Here is a 16,457-nt window from a genome sequence, read left to right on the forward strand (position 1 = left end):
CAGGAGGGATCTTTTAGATTACGTGGTGTTCTAGCAGGACAAAAGGTGATCACATTGGTTGATACAGGTGCTACACACAACTTCATTGATGCACGTCTAGTTGAGTGCCGTGGAGTTAAGACAAAGGAGTTTGAGGGTCTCTGAGTACAGGTTGCTGATGGATACACCCTTAAGTGTAATCGAATGGTTAGAGACATGCCTTTACATCTAAACAATTATGAGTTTAAAGCAGATTACCATGTGGTCAATATGGGCGACTTGGATATCGTTTTAGGTATGACATGGTTACATTTATTGGGTGAAGTCACTTTCCGTCTCAAGGACATGGAGATCAAGTTTGAGGTAGATGGGAAGCAGCATATGTTGAGAGCCATCAGGAATAGTGACATTCGAACCATTTCTTTCAAGCGATTGAAAAGATTGGTGAGGCATAATGATATTGAATGGGCAGCCATGTGTACTCTCATGCCCACAAAGGAGGAACAACAAAAGACAGAATATCATCCAGACATCCAGATATTGAGGGAAAAGTATAGTAAGGTATTCAGTGATATTCCACCTGGTACACCACTTGATAGAGGGATTGAGCACATCATCGAATTAGAAGAGGGTGCTAAACCAGTTATGATTACTCCATACAGGCATCCAAAGAGACTCAAAGATGAAATAGAAAAAACCATCAAGGAGCTTCTCGCAATGGGACACATTAGACCTAGTAAGTCTCCTTTTGCTTCTTCAGTAGTTTTGGTAAAAAAGAAAGATGGTTCTCTTCGGATGTGCATTGATTATAGAATGCTGAATAAGAAGACCATTAAGAATAGATATCCTATTCCACGGATTGATGAGCTTATAGATGAACTACATGGGGCATGCTACTTTAGTAAGATAGACTTGAGATCCGGGTACCACCAGATTAGAGTTAGAGAACAAGACATAGAGAAGACTGCCTTCAAATGTCATTGTGGACACTTTGAGTTTGTAGTGATGCCATTTGGGTTAACCAATGCACCAGCTACTTTCCAATCCACCATGAATAAGGTTTTCCATCATCAGCTGAGGAAGTTCGTATTGGTTTTCTTTGATGATATCTTGGTAGACAATCGAAAATGCATGAGCATATGGAGCATTTAGAGACAGTATTGAATACCTTGTAGGCAGAGTCCTTGTATGCCAAAGAGTCCAAATGCGATTTGGGCATGACCGAGTTATTATACTTAGGTCATATTATCAGTAGAGAAGGAGTACGGATGGATCCTGATAAGATTCGTGCTATTGTGGAATGGCCTATTCCTGAGAACCTGACCCAGCTGAGAGGATTCCTTGGTTTATGTGGCTTCTATCGTAGATTTGTTTGCGGATATTCATGACATGCGGCTCCTATGACAGATTTGCTCAAAAAAGGAGCTTTTGTTTGGACAGCAAAGGCACAGGCTTTTTTTGACAAATTTAAGGGGATCATGACTTCATGCCCGGTATTAGCATTGCCCAATTTCTCAAAGCCATTTGAACTTCAGTATGACGCCTCAAGAGATGGTATTGGGGCTGTTTTGATGTAGGACAAACACCCTATTGCATATGAGAGTAGGAAACTCCGTAGGCCAGAAAGATCATTTAGCATCTATGATAAGGAGATGTTAGCTATCATGCACGCATTAGCTAAATTTAGGCAGTATCTAATAGGAGGTAAGTTTTGTATAAAAACTGACCACAATAGTTTGAGACATTTCCTTGGATAGGGAGATCTCAATGATAGACAACAAAAATGGGTGAGTAAGCTGCAGGCATACGATTTTGATATATCATACGTTAAGGGCACTCAGAATGTTGTAGCAGACGCCTTGTCACGCAGGCCACACCTTAGTGCGATGGTTGAGATCTCTGAAGATTGGAAGCATTTGATTGTTGCAGAATACGCTAGAGACTCTTGGGCATCTGGGATAGTTGATGGGACAATTGTTGACACCAGGTATTCACTTGTGGATGACTTGATCATTTACAAGAGCAGGATCTTTTTAGTTCCAGGATCAAAGGTGAAACGATCTATTATGCGGGCTCTTCATGATTCACCCATAGCTGGTCATCCCGGGTACTTTAAAACATATAGATAGGTGCGGGAACGGTTTACATGGAAGGGACTCAAGAAGGATGTATTGCAGTATGTTCGTGAGTGTCCTGTTTGTCAACAGAATAAACAAGAGCACACCTTCCCAACAGGACTCTTATAGCCACTTCCCATCCCAAAACAAAAGTGGGAATGCATATCCATGGATTTCATTACAGGGTTGCCCAAGGCTCAGGGACGCGATTGCATTTATGTGGTGCTGGATAGACTAACGAAATATGCTCACTTCTTCCCCATCACCACTACTTATACAACAGTACAGGTAGCTGAGGTATTCTTCAAAGAGGTTTTCGGATTACATGGGATACCCCGCAGTGTTGTCAGTGACAAGGATAGTAGATTCTTGAGTCATTTTTGGAGGGAGTTGTTCCGATTATGTGGCACTGAGCTCACACCCAGTACTAGTTATCACCCGCAGACTGATGGACAGATGGAGATAGTGAACAAGTGGGTGGAAGGCTACTTGAGGAATTACGTGGCTGATCAGCAGAAGACATGGGTAAGATGGATTTATTTGTGTGAATATTGCTATAACATCATTTTTCACATGTCTATTCAGATGACACCTTTTCGAGCGTTATATGGGTATGATGCACCGAGCTTTATTGACTTGCTGATAGGTGATGTTCGGGTCCCACGTGCCGGGGATTTGATTCAAGAGAGTAAAGACATTATTAGCACTCTTCGGGATAACATAGCTCGGACACAAAATCAGTATAAGCAATATGCAGATCAGAAGAGAACTGAGAGAAGCTTTGAGGTTGGTGACATGGTTTACCTCATGCTTCAGCCTTTTCGGCAATCTACTCTCAAAAGAGGTGGGTCAGAAAAGCTTAAGCCTAGATATTATGGGCCTTTCAGGATCACCAGACGAGTAGGGGAATTGGCTTATGAGCTTGAGCTTCCAGCAGACAGCAAAGTGTATAATGTATTCCATGTGTCGCGCCTCAAATAGGCGTTGGGACAGAATGTGGTACCTTCTGCAGTATTACCTCCCTTGGATGATGAAGAGAAATTGATCTTAGTGCTGGAATTCATTTTGGAAAGCAGGGAAAAACAACTCCACAGAAGGGTAATCAGAGAATATTTGGTTAATTGGAAAGATCTACCAGTTGAAGATGCCACTTGGGAAAATGAAACAATTTTGCAGCATCCAGCTTTGAGATTTCTTGAGGACAAGCAATTTCAGGAAGGGCGGACTGTCATGTCCCCTTTGTAGCGACATAATTCCTACAGTAGATTTGCCTATCATCGACTCTCATAGGCAAATGATTTTGGAGAGAGAGTCATCTCGTCACCAGAAGACTGCATCTTGCTACATCCGGTAAATGGGACCTACATGTTCTAATGTCGAATTAAGATTGCACTTTTAATTTAATAAAGTTATTTAATTTTTAATAAAGTTATTAGATAATAAAAGTGCATTATAATAAGACATTATAAAAGATGATTCTGGAAGCTTCCAGTGACTTTCCAAAAAAGGTGAATAAATAGAGGGCAAGAGGCACCCATTGAAGCAAGCGGTTTGAAGATTCTACTTCTATTTCAGTTGGAGCAATTTGTAGTCATTTGGTCTGCAAATTCTCAATTTATCTTTGGGAACGAAAACTCCCATTGATAAGCAATTTTGAGGGTGTGGAATATCACCTAAATTATTGCACATTGGAAGTGATGCTGCAGTCATTTCATCGGGGCAGAAATCTGGGCCTAAGGCCAACCTCAAGGATCACTACATTGGAGGCGGTTAGCAGTAAAGGATTGCCCGAATAAGAATAAACCAAAACTTATAGAGGAAATCTCCCATACCATTTCGAAACTGCCAAGGCACCCTTAGACGTATTTTAGCTGGAGCACTTATGGGCGTCGATTTACCTTGAGTATTGAGACGCATTATTCCTGGATATTGGGCCGAGAGCATTAAGGAGAATCAGAGATTAGGGAAGCGGCCGAGATTATACGTCCCATAGAGGAATTTTGTGGGACTGCTCATGAACTTCCGATGCTAAAATCATCATTAGAAGACGGGAAGAATATTTTAAACCTGCTCCAAATTATATGCGACCCAGGGCAGGATTCTTCTAATGCCAAGCGGATTTAGTCACAACAGTTCGGGCTCCAATTGAAGGTTGCAAATTATATTGAAATTCGCACACAAAATCCAGCAGTAGCGGTAAACAGAGATGAGGGTAAATTGGGAGATACAACTCGGGTTCACCGGCTCTAATCATTAACATAGCGGTGACTCAGCCCAGGTCAGACCGTCGGATTAATTGAAATGATTCTGTATAAACCCATACGACAGTCCGGGATAAATTTAGCAGTATCGATATTGTTCTATAAATTAAGAAGGGCAGACAGGGACAGACCCGAATTCACCAGTAAATCTCGACAATAAGATTGCAGCCAGGCAGGGAGAAGTGCCATTCCAAAGATTCATGCTTAAGCGAGAAAATTCCAGGTTCTTGATGTTACTTTATTATTTAGCTAAGTTCAAAATTGAATATATCTGGTCTCTGTTATGCATTTACCTTCAAGGATTTGTTATTACCATCGAAGTTTGTAACAGACCAGTTCCTCAATGCAAAATACAATAAGATTTTTCTGAACTTGTTAGTGCCACTGTTATTCATTACATTTGTTATAACCATCTTATTTGGTGGATTGTTTAAAACATTACATCTGTACTCATCTAACGGTTGCACACCAAGTATTTGACGAATTGCCACAGTTCAGTTTTGGTGTGATTCAGTAGCCTTTAAAGTCAGGGTAATCTCAAAAAAGAAGATGATGCAGATGAGGCATGCAGTGAGGATGAATGAGTTGACAAGGCAAGTAGTGAAGAAGAAGAAATTGACGAGACATCTAGTGAGGAAGAAGATGTGGATATCATGGAAGAGTTACACTATGCATACAAACAAAATAAGAAACTGAAAGAGAATGTTACTAAGTAAAAGATGCAAATAAAAGAACTAAAGAATCAACTAGAAGGATCCAAAAATGTTGAGAATGGTGTGAAAAAATATCTAAATGCAAAAGAAGAGTGTACCAAATTGAGTCAAGAAATTGAAAAATTGAAAAGACTTGAGAGTAAAATCAAATTGAATAATAGCCTCAAATTTGAAAAGAGCTTTGAAATTCTAACAGATACTATTGATAGTCAAAGACCATCAATGAGCAATCCAGGAGTACATTATGTAATGTCCCCATCGGTTGTCAACATTAGACTTTCGGGGATTAACCTAATATTGGATCCTCGAAGGCTAATGAGGAGTCTTCTGAGGATTGATTCATCTCCAACATTCAGGGATTTATGGATTTGACCTTCGTTCGATATCATTTGAACTCCATTTTCCATACTTACTATGTATAGTAAGTTAGGGCTAATAGAGATGGACCCTTTCTATTTTTAGAAAGTGTATTTGGTCACATGGGGAATTATGAAGAGAGATTTCTATTTCAAATGGCACGACAATTAGACAAGTATTTCAAGAAATATTAAAGTTCAAGTGACTTAAGTGATTTATTAAAATATTTTAATGTTATAAAGTTATAAAGTTACTTAAGTGACTAAAAGATGAAATAATCTTTTATCCCACATTGCTAAGTTGTTTGAGCCTTTCCTCATTTCGAAGTTATAAAAGAAAGCATTTGCATTGGGATTGTAACCACAAATCTATGTTATTGTTCAAATTCTAATCGGTTGCTTGAATGTGATTGGATATTTCCTAAGGAGGAAATCCCTTAAGGAAAATGGTGGGACTAGACGCAAACCTAGTGTCTCACATTACATTTCAAAGCTATGATTCGAATTGAAATACTGAAGATTTATAAGAAGTTAGAACCCAAACAACAGAAGAAAGTTAGGAGATTAAAGTCGGCTCCAGGCACTTGGCACGTACAGGTCAGTAACTATGTGTTATGTTTGGACGGAAAGAAGGGAGGTCTATTATTCCCTATCTAAGATAATGGTGGAGAGAACCTTGCATATATCCATTTTCATATGACATTGGTTCAGACGTTATCAGCATTCAGCCTAGCATCATACCAATGGTAGCAGAGATGCAAGTGTTGAAGGAAGCTAGATGGCATAGTGAACCGTCCCCATATTTGCGTTAATGTTTGGCACCCCTACATTAGTCTGGTGCAATGATATATGTTGACAACACTAGCAATGCTCACTTCAGCAAGGAGGTGACAGTAGAAAGGGTCACGGGTTAGTGGAAGGAAGACTGTTGGCACACCCAACCCTACCACGAGCTCACCCACAAGACATCATTATTTGCAATGAAGTCACGGGACAAGAACACTATGTTATGACACGTTTCCAGCAACTGGTGAGCACGCTGGAGCTATTGGAAATTGATAGACTAGAACTGAGATCACTGAAGGTATATCGTAGACAGTAGCATAACTCCCTAGTCATCTGTGAATTACACCAAGTTCTACTTATTTCTGTTATAAACTCATGTTGGTAATGCAAGCATTAACAAGTATGTGGTATACATTCATGTAATCCCTCCTCTATGTTTTCAGAATAGAAAGTTTTGTAAGTGGACTGTTGTAGTAGAGTACTTGTGTTTTATGTTTGGATGGCAAGAAGAGAGGTCTATTATTCCCTATCTAAGATAATGGTGGAGAGAACCTTGCGTATATCCATTTTCATATGACATTGGTTCAAATGTTATCAGCATTCGACCTAGCATCATACCAATGATAGTAGAGGTGCGAGTGTTGAAGGAAGTTGGATGGCATAGTGAACCGTCCCCATAGCTGCGTTAATGTTTGGCACCCCTACATTAGTCTAGTGTGGTGATATATGTTGAGAACACTACTACGAGCTCACCCACAGGACATCGTTATCTGCAGTGAAGTCACAGGACAAGAACACTATGTTATGACATGTTTCCAACAACTAGTGAGCACGCTAGAGCTATTGGAAGTTGACAGACTAGAACTGAGATCACTGAAGGTATACCGTACACAGTAGCATAACTCCCCAATCATCTGTGAATTACACCAAGTTCTACTTATTTTTGTTATAAACTCATGTTGGTAATGCAAGCATTAACAGGTATGTGGTATACATTCATGTAATCGCTTCTCTATGTTTTCAGAATAGAAAGTTTTGTAAGAGAACTGTTGTAGTAGAGTAATATAAATTCTAGACTGTCATTTCCTAAGTTTTCACATTGTTCTTTCAAAGTATTTTAGTCATATTATTGTATTTCTAGAGTCGGATTTCTTACAACAATATCAAAACTTAGACCCAGGAATACATGCCAGCTATTTGACAAAATGCCTCTAGTCTATTTACCGTATGGGTATATAGATCAATGCATATAGATAATAAACAAGAACAACAAGTACTCCTTTTATTATTCGCATATGCCAAGAGATTATATTATGCTTATAATGATGATCCAAAGTTGTACATATACAATTCTGAAGAACCTTCCTGAAGGGGCCCGTCGGCTACATAACAATTACCAACGACATCAACCCATCGGCTACACAATATCTACCAACAATGTCAACTTGTCGACAAAATATTTACCAACGACATCACCCCCCCAAAAGAAAAAGTCATCTCTGGACGACAATTACAAAATATCCGAGATAGATTAACAAAATGGAATACATTAACTGACTAACTACAACAAGATAGATCTATTTCTGTCACACCACTTTCACATTCGTCCCATGCCTGCACCAAACTAGTCTCCAAACCACAATACTGTCTCCTTAATCAAGCTAACCTTGATAGCCACCTATGCTGCTTTCTCTGCTTTCAACTCCTACGTACCTTGAGCCAAGTGTCGCTGTACTGCCTTCAATTGGATGATCAGCTCCTCCCGAGCTCTCTATGCATCCACCAAGACAGCTTCACATCCAACACCTACTCCAAGTGCCTCAAAACGTATCACCCCTCTCGAAAGGCTTACTCCATTGGTCTCTCCACTTCTGGCACACTATGCCTGCAGCAGCTCCAGGTCTCATCAACTAGTCACACTTTCCATGATTGATAACTGAACTGACTGATAATTGCCTCTCTATCACTCCTAACTACTTTGATGCTTTTGCCTTCCGAGCTGAAGATTAGTGGTGTCACTGCATCACACTAAACTTTACACAAAACACCCCTTGCATTCGTTTCACAAGGAATGTAGAGCCACGAAGGACATGAAAAACAATCCACGAGAATGTTGTCGCTGCAAAATTACTGTCCACAGGAATGTTGTTGTTGCGAAATTACTCTATCCACGGGATGTATACAACCTAGTCTGTGAAAATGCAAAAATCCACACACGGGAATATCCGCGAAACTCTCCACCCTGGGGACTCAAACTCTAGCAGGGCACATATCTACGGGACACGTGGTCCGTGGCCACATGTCCGCGAGACTTTGTGTCCACAGGACAAGTGTTTGCGAGACAATTTGTGTCCCCGCATGGGACACTCTCGCAACACTTTACTTTTATTTTTATTTTTTTTCTTTTCTTCTTTTTTTCCTTTTTTTTTTCTTTTTTTTTTTGCAATTTTTTTTTTTTAACTTAGAATTTTACTACTCCCCAATACTCATCAACAACGGAACAAGTCGCACATGAGATATTTTTAACTTGCAACTGTTCACCGTTTTCGAAATTTCTTGCCCATTCAGTGTCCATAACTTTATTGCTCCCTTATCACCTACTTCTCGAATCTGGTATGGCCTGACCCATTTGACTTTAAACTTGCTTGGTTTGATTTCGTTCCATCTGTCATATTTCAACACCAGCTGTCTTGGTTGGAACTTGTTCAGTCTCAGGTGTTTATCATGCCACGCTTTGCGTCTATTCTGCATCACCTCCGTGGCCCATTGTACCAATAACCACTTCTCCTTGAGTTTGTTCAGATTCTACAACCTTTCCCTCAGGCTTTCCATGTCGCATACCATGAATTCCATCAGTTGCCATTCCTTGTTGTCAATAGCTATATTCTTGATTTTAGAACCTTCACTCTGTATTGCTGAAGTTTTTACTAAGCCCTTCCTTTTTGTTTCCCGTGCAGACCGTACGATGTGTTTTCCTTGCTGCCAACACCTTTCTACTAATTTCGTGGTGTGGTGTATTCTTTTCTTTCTCCGCGGTCCGTTTATTGTGTACTAGACAGTGGAATCTTTTCTCTTTCTGGGTTCGTACTGTATGTTCTTCCCCTCAGCTTTAGCCGTATTCGCCTTTCCTTCTTCCGCTTCTCTGTATTCCTTCGGATATTCATTTTTCTCTTCTTTTTCCCCTTCGTCAACCCTTAGCATATTACAACTCGGAAAGAGTTCGTAGTTCTCTATCTACTAGTGGAAAAGGCCGTTCACCGAGTCTAGGTCGTCCTCATTCGATCCTCCTAATCTCAATACTCCTTCGTCTAGTTTCATTCTCTTCTTTCCTTCATCGTCGCTCTCGCATTCACCTTTTGAGTCTGACGACACTGCCTCCTCACCTACCATTTGTGTGTGCAGGTCAATTATGAATCTTCTACCTCTGCACTCTATTGATAGGGTATTTCGTTTCCAATCATGTTTTACTTTTGTTTGCACTAACCAATTTCGTCCTAGAATAGCATCATATCCTTTTCTTTTCAATGGGATGACCACGAAGTCCAATAAAAATGGTTGTGTTCTAATAGTTACCGGTTGGGCCCTCAAGGTTCCCATCGGTTTGATCCCGTGCTGGTCTGATATGAGCAACTGGAATGTTGGTGGCCATAGCGTAGGTTGTCGTAACTTTTTCCATACATCTTCTAATAACACATTGACGCATAACCCTCTGTCCACAATTGTGTCTGTCAGAACAGTTCCCAAAATGCCCATCTCGACTACTGCCAAATGCCTTCCCGTCGTAAGCGCCAGTAGCATTGGGTCTGTTGCTGTTGTTCCACTACCATTCTTTCCTATTTCCTCTGTTGCCTTCGGAAACGGTGTCATATTCAAAATGGCCATCCCTAACTGTGGTCTTGTGAAAAGGTCACTTAATTTGATCAGGACTTCCATTTGCATCACCTGCCTTATTATGTTTTTCTCAGTGTAGTTCCTTGTTGAGGTACCGGTAGTGTCCTTCAATTGTGATTTCCCTGCATACGTTGCTTTCTCAATTTCTGCCCGTGCTTCTTCCAATCTCCTTTTCTTTCGTTGAGTCCATCCCTAACTGGGGTATTGTGAAAAAGTCACTTAATTTGATCAGGACTTCGATTTGCATCACCTGCCTTATTATGTTTTTCTCAGTGCAGTTCCTTGTTGAGGTACCGATAGTGTACTTCAATTGTGATTTCCCTGCGTATGTTGCTTTCTCAATTTCTGCCTGTGCTTCTTCCAATCTCCTTTTCTTTCGTTGAGTTGGGGTACAATTTTGCTTGTTTACGGGTGATTGCCAAGACTTCTTCTCCGTCCATGCCGATGCTGATCAAATTCACTCCTGATTTCGAGCACTTGGTATCTTCTTGATTTCTAGGACCGCACCATCTGCATAACTTTGGCACATTTATTGATGTACAGTTCTATGCAAAGTGGCCCCACAAATTGCATGCTCGGCATTGAACCATCGGGCAGTCATTCGCATTGTACTGAATTCGGCTGCGACCCTCATTATTATTGTTGGTATTGTTGTTTTGCCCTCTTCTATTATTTTTGTACCCACTCGGAGTGGCACCATCATTGCTGGTGTTTCCTCTCCCTCCTGACACGGAAGCCTCCTGTGTTAGCACTTGTTGAGATCCTCTTGTTTTCATATTGAAGGGGCATTCTTTTGTGGAATGTCCCGTAATTTGGTAGATCTCACAGAACTAGTTCTTCAGACAGGATCCCTTCGTGTGACTTTCTGTCTTACATTCTATGCACCATAGCTCATTTCTCTTCGTCTCTTTCTGCATATTCTTAAATTCTTTCATCATTCAGAACATATCCTTTTGGAGAGCTCGGACCTTCTTGCTGCCCTTTTTGTCATCAATGCTATCTTCTTCCGAAGACGCGTCATCTGAGTTGGATGAGCTACTTTTCTTCTTCTTTTTTGTTTTCTGCTCACTCTCTAAGTTCATCACCCGATTGTATGCTTCAGTGTATGATGATGGCGGCACAATTTTCATTTTCTTCCTTAACTTTGGGCGTAGTCCTTGAACGAACCATCTCTTTTGCAGCCCATCTGCCGGCTCATTTTCCATTTTATTTATTAATTCTTTTAATTTTCTGACGTATACACGGATTGTTTCATTTTTCCCTTGCTTTGTGGTGTAGATCTCTGCTACTATCTCACTGTCATCCTGTAGCAATTGAAACTCGGTGATAAACTCCTTTTTAACTTCTGCCCATGTAGTTATTTTTGGGGATCCGTGTCGGCAAACCAATCAATTGCTACGCTCGTTAGGGTTGCTGGAAATTGTCGGACCCATTCATTTGTGTTGGTTATGGCATTTGCCATCCAAATTGTTTCGCATGTCTTATAGTGTCTAATTGGATCGGCCATTCTATCACCATCAAACTTTGGCAACTTCCCCTTTGTTCCTGCCATTATTACTTGATTTTGTGTACGGGTGTTGTTCAGCATTGCAACACCGGTGTTGTTCGGCACTGCAACACCGGTGTTGTTCTACACTACGACACCAACATTGTTCTACACTCCCACACTGGCACTCTACACTCCCACACTAGCGCTCTGTACTCCCACATCGACGCTCTATACTCCCACACCGGCACTTTGCACTCCCACACCAACGCTCTGAACTCCCATACCGGTGCTTTGCACTCCCACACTGGCGCTCTTTCAGACAGTCGTCTTATTTCCAACAGCTGCATTCTTTGGTGAAGAAGGGTCTACGTTAAGTGAAGTTGTCTGTTTCGGAAGTGTATTGCGGACGAAGAGTTCACTCCATGCTCGTGCTCCCTCGGCACTCCGAGCCGTGCGAGTTAATTCCCTTCCGTCTGGATTCTCTTCCCTTGGCGTATACAGGTTCAGAAATTCCTCCCTTGCTTCTTCCACCAAATTCAACTGCTGTCGAGTCTCTTCCAACAATTCCTCGGTGCTTCGGTGTCCGTTGGCAATCTACTGAAATTTCCATCTGCGCTCGGCCTGTTGTGCCAAAATTAAATTTTCTTGTGTGGTGTGTATTACATCTTTTCCCTTTATCTTATTTTTGTCTTTGTTAAGCTGATTCGGCATTAGTCTTCATTCCTCTGCCTTCATTCTAGGTCCATTGGGCAACGACGCCAAATGTTTACCATATGGGTAAATAGATCAATGCATACAGATAATAAACAAGAACAGCAATACTCCTTTTATTATTCGCATATGCCAAGAGATTACATTATGCTTATAATGATGATTACAATGATGATCCAAAGTTGTGCATATACCGTTCCGAAGAACCTTCCCAAAGGGGCCTGTCGGCTACGTAACAATTACTAATGACATCAACCCGTCGGCTACACAATATCTACCGACAACGTCAACTCGTCAGCTACACAATATTTACCGACGACATAGTTCAAACTGATTTTCTTTGACCAGAATAAGTATGGATTATTACACGTTATGAAGGAGAAGTAAACAATCAAGATCATACATTCAAAGGTTTTAAAGGAGTAGAACTTAAAAGGGATTATAGAAAGAAAGGTTATAAACCTAGCTTTAATGGATATCGTTATTCATGCAACTGTTTTGGCCACAAGGCGAGAGAATGCAAAACACAAATGAGAAATCCTTATCGGTGGAGAAGCATAAATTATAATCCATATTCTACTTTATGTTATAAGTGCAATAACTATGGGCATATAGTAAAATGTTGCAGACTTGATGTTGGAGAATCACATACAGAAGACTAGAGACGGGATAATCACAAAGAAAGAACCATAAAAGTTTGGAGAAGGAAGATAACTCAAGGAGAAGAAGAAACCAGTGCAAGTGCAACTTGCAACACATATAGCTTCCAGTTGCAAGGAGAAGCATGAGTTTAGGGGGAGATACAAATGAGACTATCCATTAGCTCCTTGGAGAAAAAGTTAGATAGTCATGACAAGTTGACGTTTTGAAGATTACTTTCAAGAGATTGAAAACCTGATTACATTAATGTCAAAGTTTGCAAGAGGAACCTACAAAAAGAGAAATACATTAAGGGCAGCTCTAAAGCACATAGGAACACTGAAGAATGCATCTTAAGGGGAGTATGAGAGGACTTTCATAGGGGAAGCATTCAATGACTAACTTGCAGATGAAATATTGATCCCTTTGTCATTGATGTCAAAGTGGAGGAGATAAAGAAAGGCGGAGAACCAGTAGAAATGAGATTGCCATCAATGACAAAGGGGGAGATTGGTGGAACTATTGTCATTGATGTCAAGGAGCATGAACAAAACTACAAATGTTCATCAATGTCAAAGTTATAATTGAGGTTCATTGATATCAGGTATAAGTTAGACATTACTTGACATTTGAGTAATGAGCAAATACGTATGAATGTATCTATCATGATTGACCTTGAAAGGAGAGATTGATCCACTAAAGACTGCAACAAAAGAATTACATTGATAAGCTGATACTATTATATAAGTATGATATGAAAAATGATGAAAGATAAGGAGATACCTTATTATATATGTAAAAACCTATGCAGATGCATATACTGTATACAGTGATCATGTTTATACCAATATAAAGAGGCATACATATTAATTTTGAAAATACAAATTCAGACATATCATTTACAATAATGACCAATAAAAGTGCAAACGATATAAACAGTGACCATTCTCTACTACAGCAATCAAGACAGGGCAGCGAGATGATTGAAAAGAAACAAATTAATAATCAGAAATTTGAGGGAGCTACTGTAGTGACCCTCTCTATAAAGGCCACAGAAACCCTCAAACTGAACTTAGGAATTTTGTCAAACACTTGGCGTGTAACAGTAACAATATTCAGAATATGGTAATTTCAGATTTGATACTTTCAGAATATAATCACAGAATTACAATATATATAAAGCCATTGAACTATATTTCAATTACAATGCAATAAATTCTGAAATTATTTTATTACCAATTCTGGACTGATTATTACAATGACTGTATGACAGCAAATTTACCCAAAAATTGACATATATTTCAGAATGCAAGAACCTGGTTTGAAGAACTATGGAAGAACACCACGTTTTGCTGCAAATCGTTGATGGAGACCTCCAACCGCACCCCCAAACTGTCCTTAATTTGCTGCTGCTGCCCAAACTAGCAGGGCCGTACCAGGCCGTACCTGTACGGCTGCTGAAATAAAATAATATTAGGGTTTTGGGACCCCCAAATGCAAGGAAAATGGGCGCCTAGGGTTAGGTAGTAACCTTGTAAAACCATAAAAAATAACTCCAAGGGGTTGAGGAGATATGAGCAATTATGTGGTTCCGAACCCTGCTTTGCCAATTCTGAAAATGCACTTATTCTGTCTTCAAACTCTTGTCAAATGCTTCTCCAATGATAGGGCAAATCTGAAATCCTTATTCCAACCAAAAACAAACCCTAACAACGAATTCTCAATAAGCTCCAATGAGATGGCTGAATACCAACTCCAATTATGCAACAATTCAGGTGATATTTCACACCCTCAAAGTCGCCAATCCAAGGGAGTGATTCGTTCCCAAAGATCGAATAATAATTTGCAGATCCAAAGTCCACAAATGTCTTCACAATGAAGAAGTAAAAGAGTTCTCAAATCCAAGCATGTCCAAATGAGAGGCCCAGCCCTCTATTTATTCACTTTTCTAAGAAGTTGCTAGAACTTCTAGAAACATCCTTTATAATTTCCCATTATAATGCACTTTTTTATAATAAAGTAATTTTATAAAATAAAAAGTGCAACTCAAATTAAAATTATAACATGTGGGCCCCAATATCACATAATGATAAAATATAACCTCTTAACACTTCTTCAAGAGCAAGATATAACTATCTGATCCGCAGAATTGACTCTCTTTCCACACCATTTGCCTACGAGAGTCTAGAATAGGCAAATCCATGATCAATGCCATGTCGAACTAAAGAGGGGACATTACAGCTACAACATCAGTCAAACAATATATAAAAAGCCACGAAGAAGCAAGTTAACGCTAATAATTATGTTGGAGTCAGTGAAGAATGTATACAAAAAGCAAGCTGCATATGACGGCTGTAGTCTATTCAAATACAAGCAAATACCAATCAAAATAATAATTTGTTACCATATTGAGAAGTCTGCATATTCGCCAGCAGCGATAGTTGAATCTGGGAGTACAGCGACAAGACAGAGTAGTTGGTAAGACAACAAACACATAATGGTATACAGAGCAATGTATTTCCCATGTCAACCAACAGCATGGACAGTCCACTACACAAAATTATATGTTTGCCAAAGATGACAGCAATGGATGACAAAAAAATTCCAGATTGGTAAGTAAACACAAAATTAGATGCAGAGTAAGAGAAGGTTTATGTACTATGGCAAAACATGGAGTTCAAGCCAAGCTTTTGTAATATAAATGACTATCCTTATCATGTTTGAAAAATAATACGAAAGGCATCATTAGTGTTGAGGCAGCAATGATATACAGGAAGCCACCAAGACAAAGACGTGTCAGAATTCAACCATATCGTGCAGCAATGAAATTAAATGGAGCATGTGTTGAATTCCAAAAAGCATGTTATTAACAATATCAAATGTTCTCTTAAAACAATGCATTAAGGAATATGTATCAGGAACAAATCTATACAAGTCCAATGGTGACAGAGGTCTACAAGAAACAAGAAAAGATTGATGCCAGATGCTATAAATGACAATATACAGATTATACGGAGGCAACAACAAATATTCAAAGACAAATCCAACATGGATGGACACACTAGCAGCCTTCAAAGTAGTTTATTCAACAGTGAAATGACAAGTCAAATAAAGATAATTTCCCAACAGTGATAATTGAATCAATGATTAAAGAAGGAAGAAGCAACTAATACAAAGTTAGGAAAGATAATAAATGGGTGTGATTAGATTTAAGAACATGGTGTAATTTATATAAAAAGGAGATACAACCTTTCTTTGAAAAGTCATATCCATTAATGAGTGGAATATAAATATGAAATCCGTTTTGAAGAAAAATACAAGTGTAATGAGTAGAATATAAGAAAAGCGGTGGATGAAAAAAGGGAAAGAGTAAAAGAGCAAAGATGTAAAGAAGAATATTCAAAGGGGCATACACAAATGTGGTGTTAAGATTAGTGAGGCAAAAATAACAATTACATGCAAATATAACCAATATAAAAATGAATAAAACACAAAGAAGAGAACACAAGATACAA

This window comes from Cupressus sempervirens, chromosome 5 (assembly GCF_028749045.1).
Source record: "Cupressus sempervirens isolate cs-2001-9-10 chromosome 5, ASM2874904v1, whole genome shotgun sequence".
Classification (NCBI taxonomy): domain Eukaryota; kingdom Viridiplantae; phylum Streptophyta; class Pinopsida; order Cupressales; family Cupressaceae; genus Cupressus; species Cupressus sempervirens.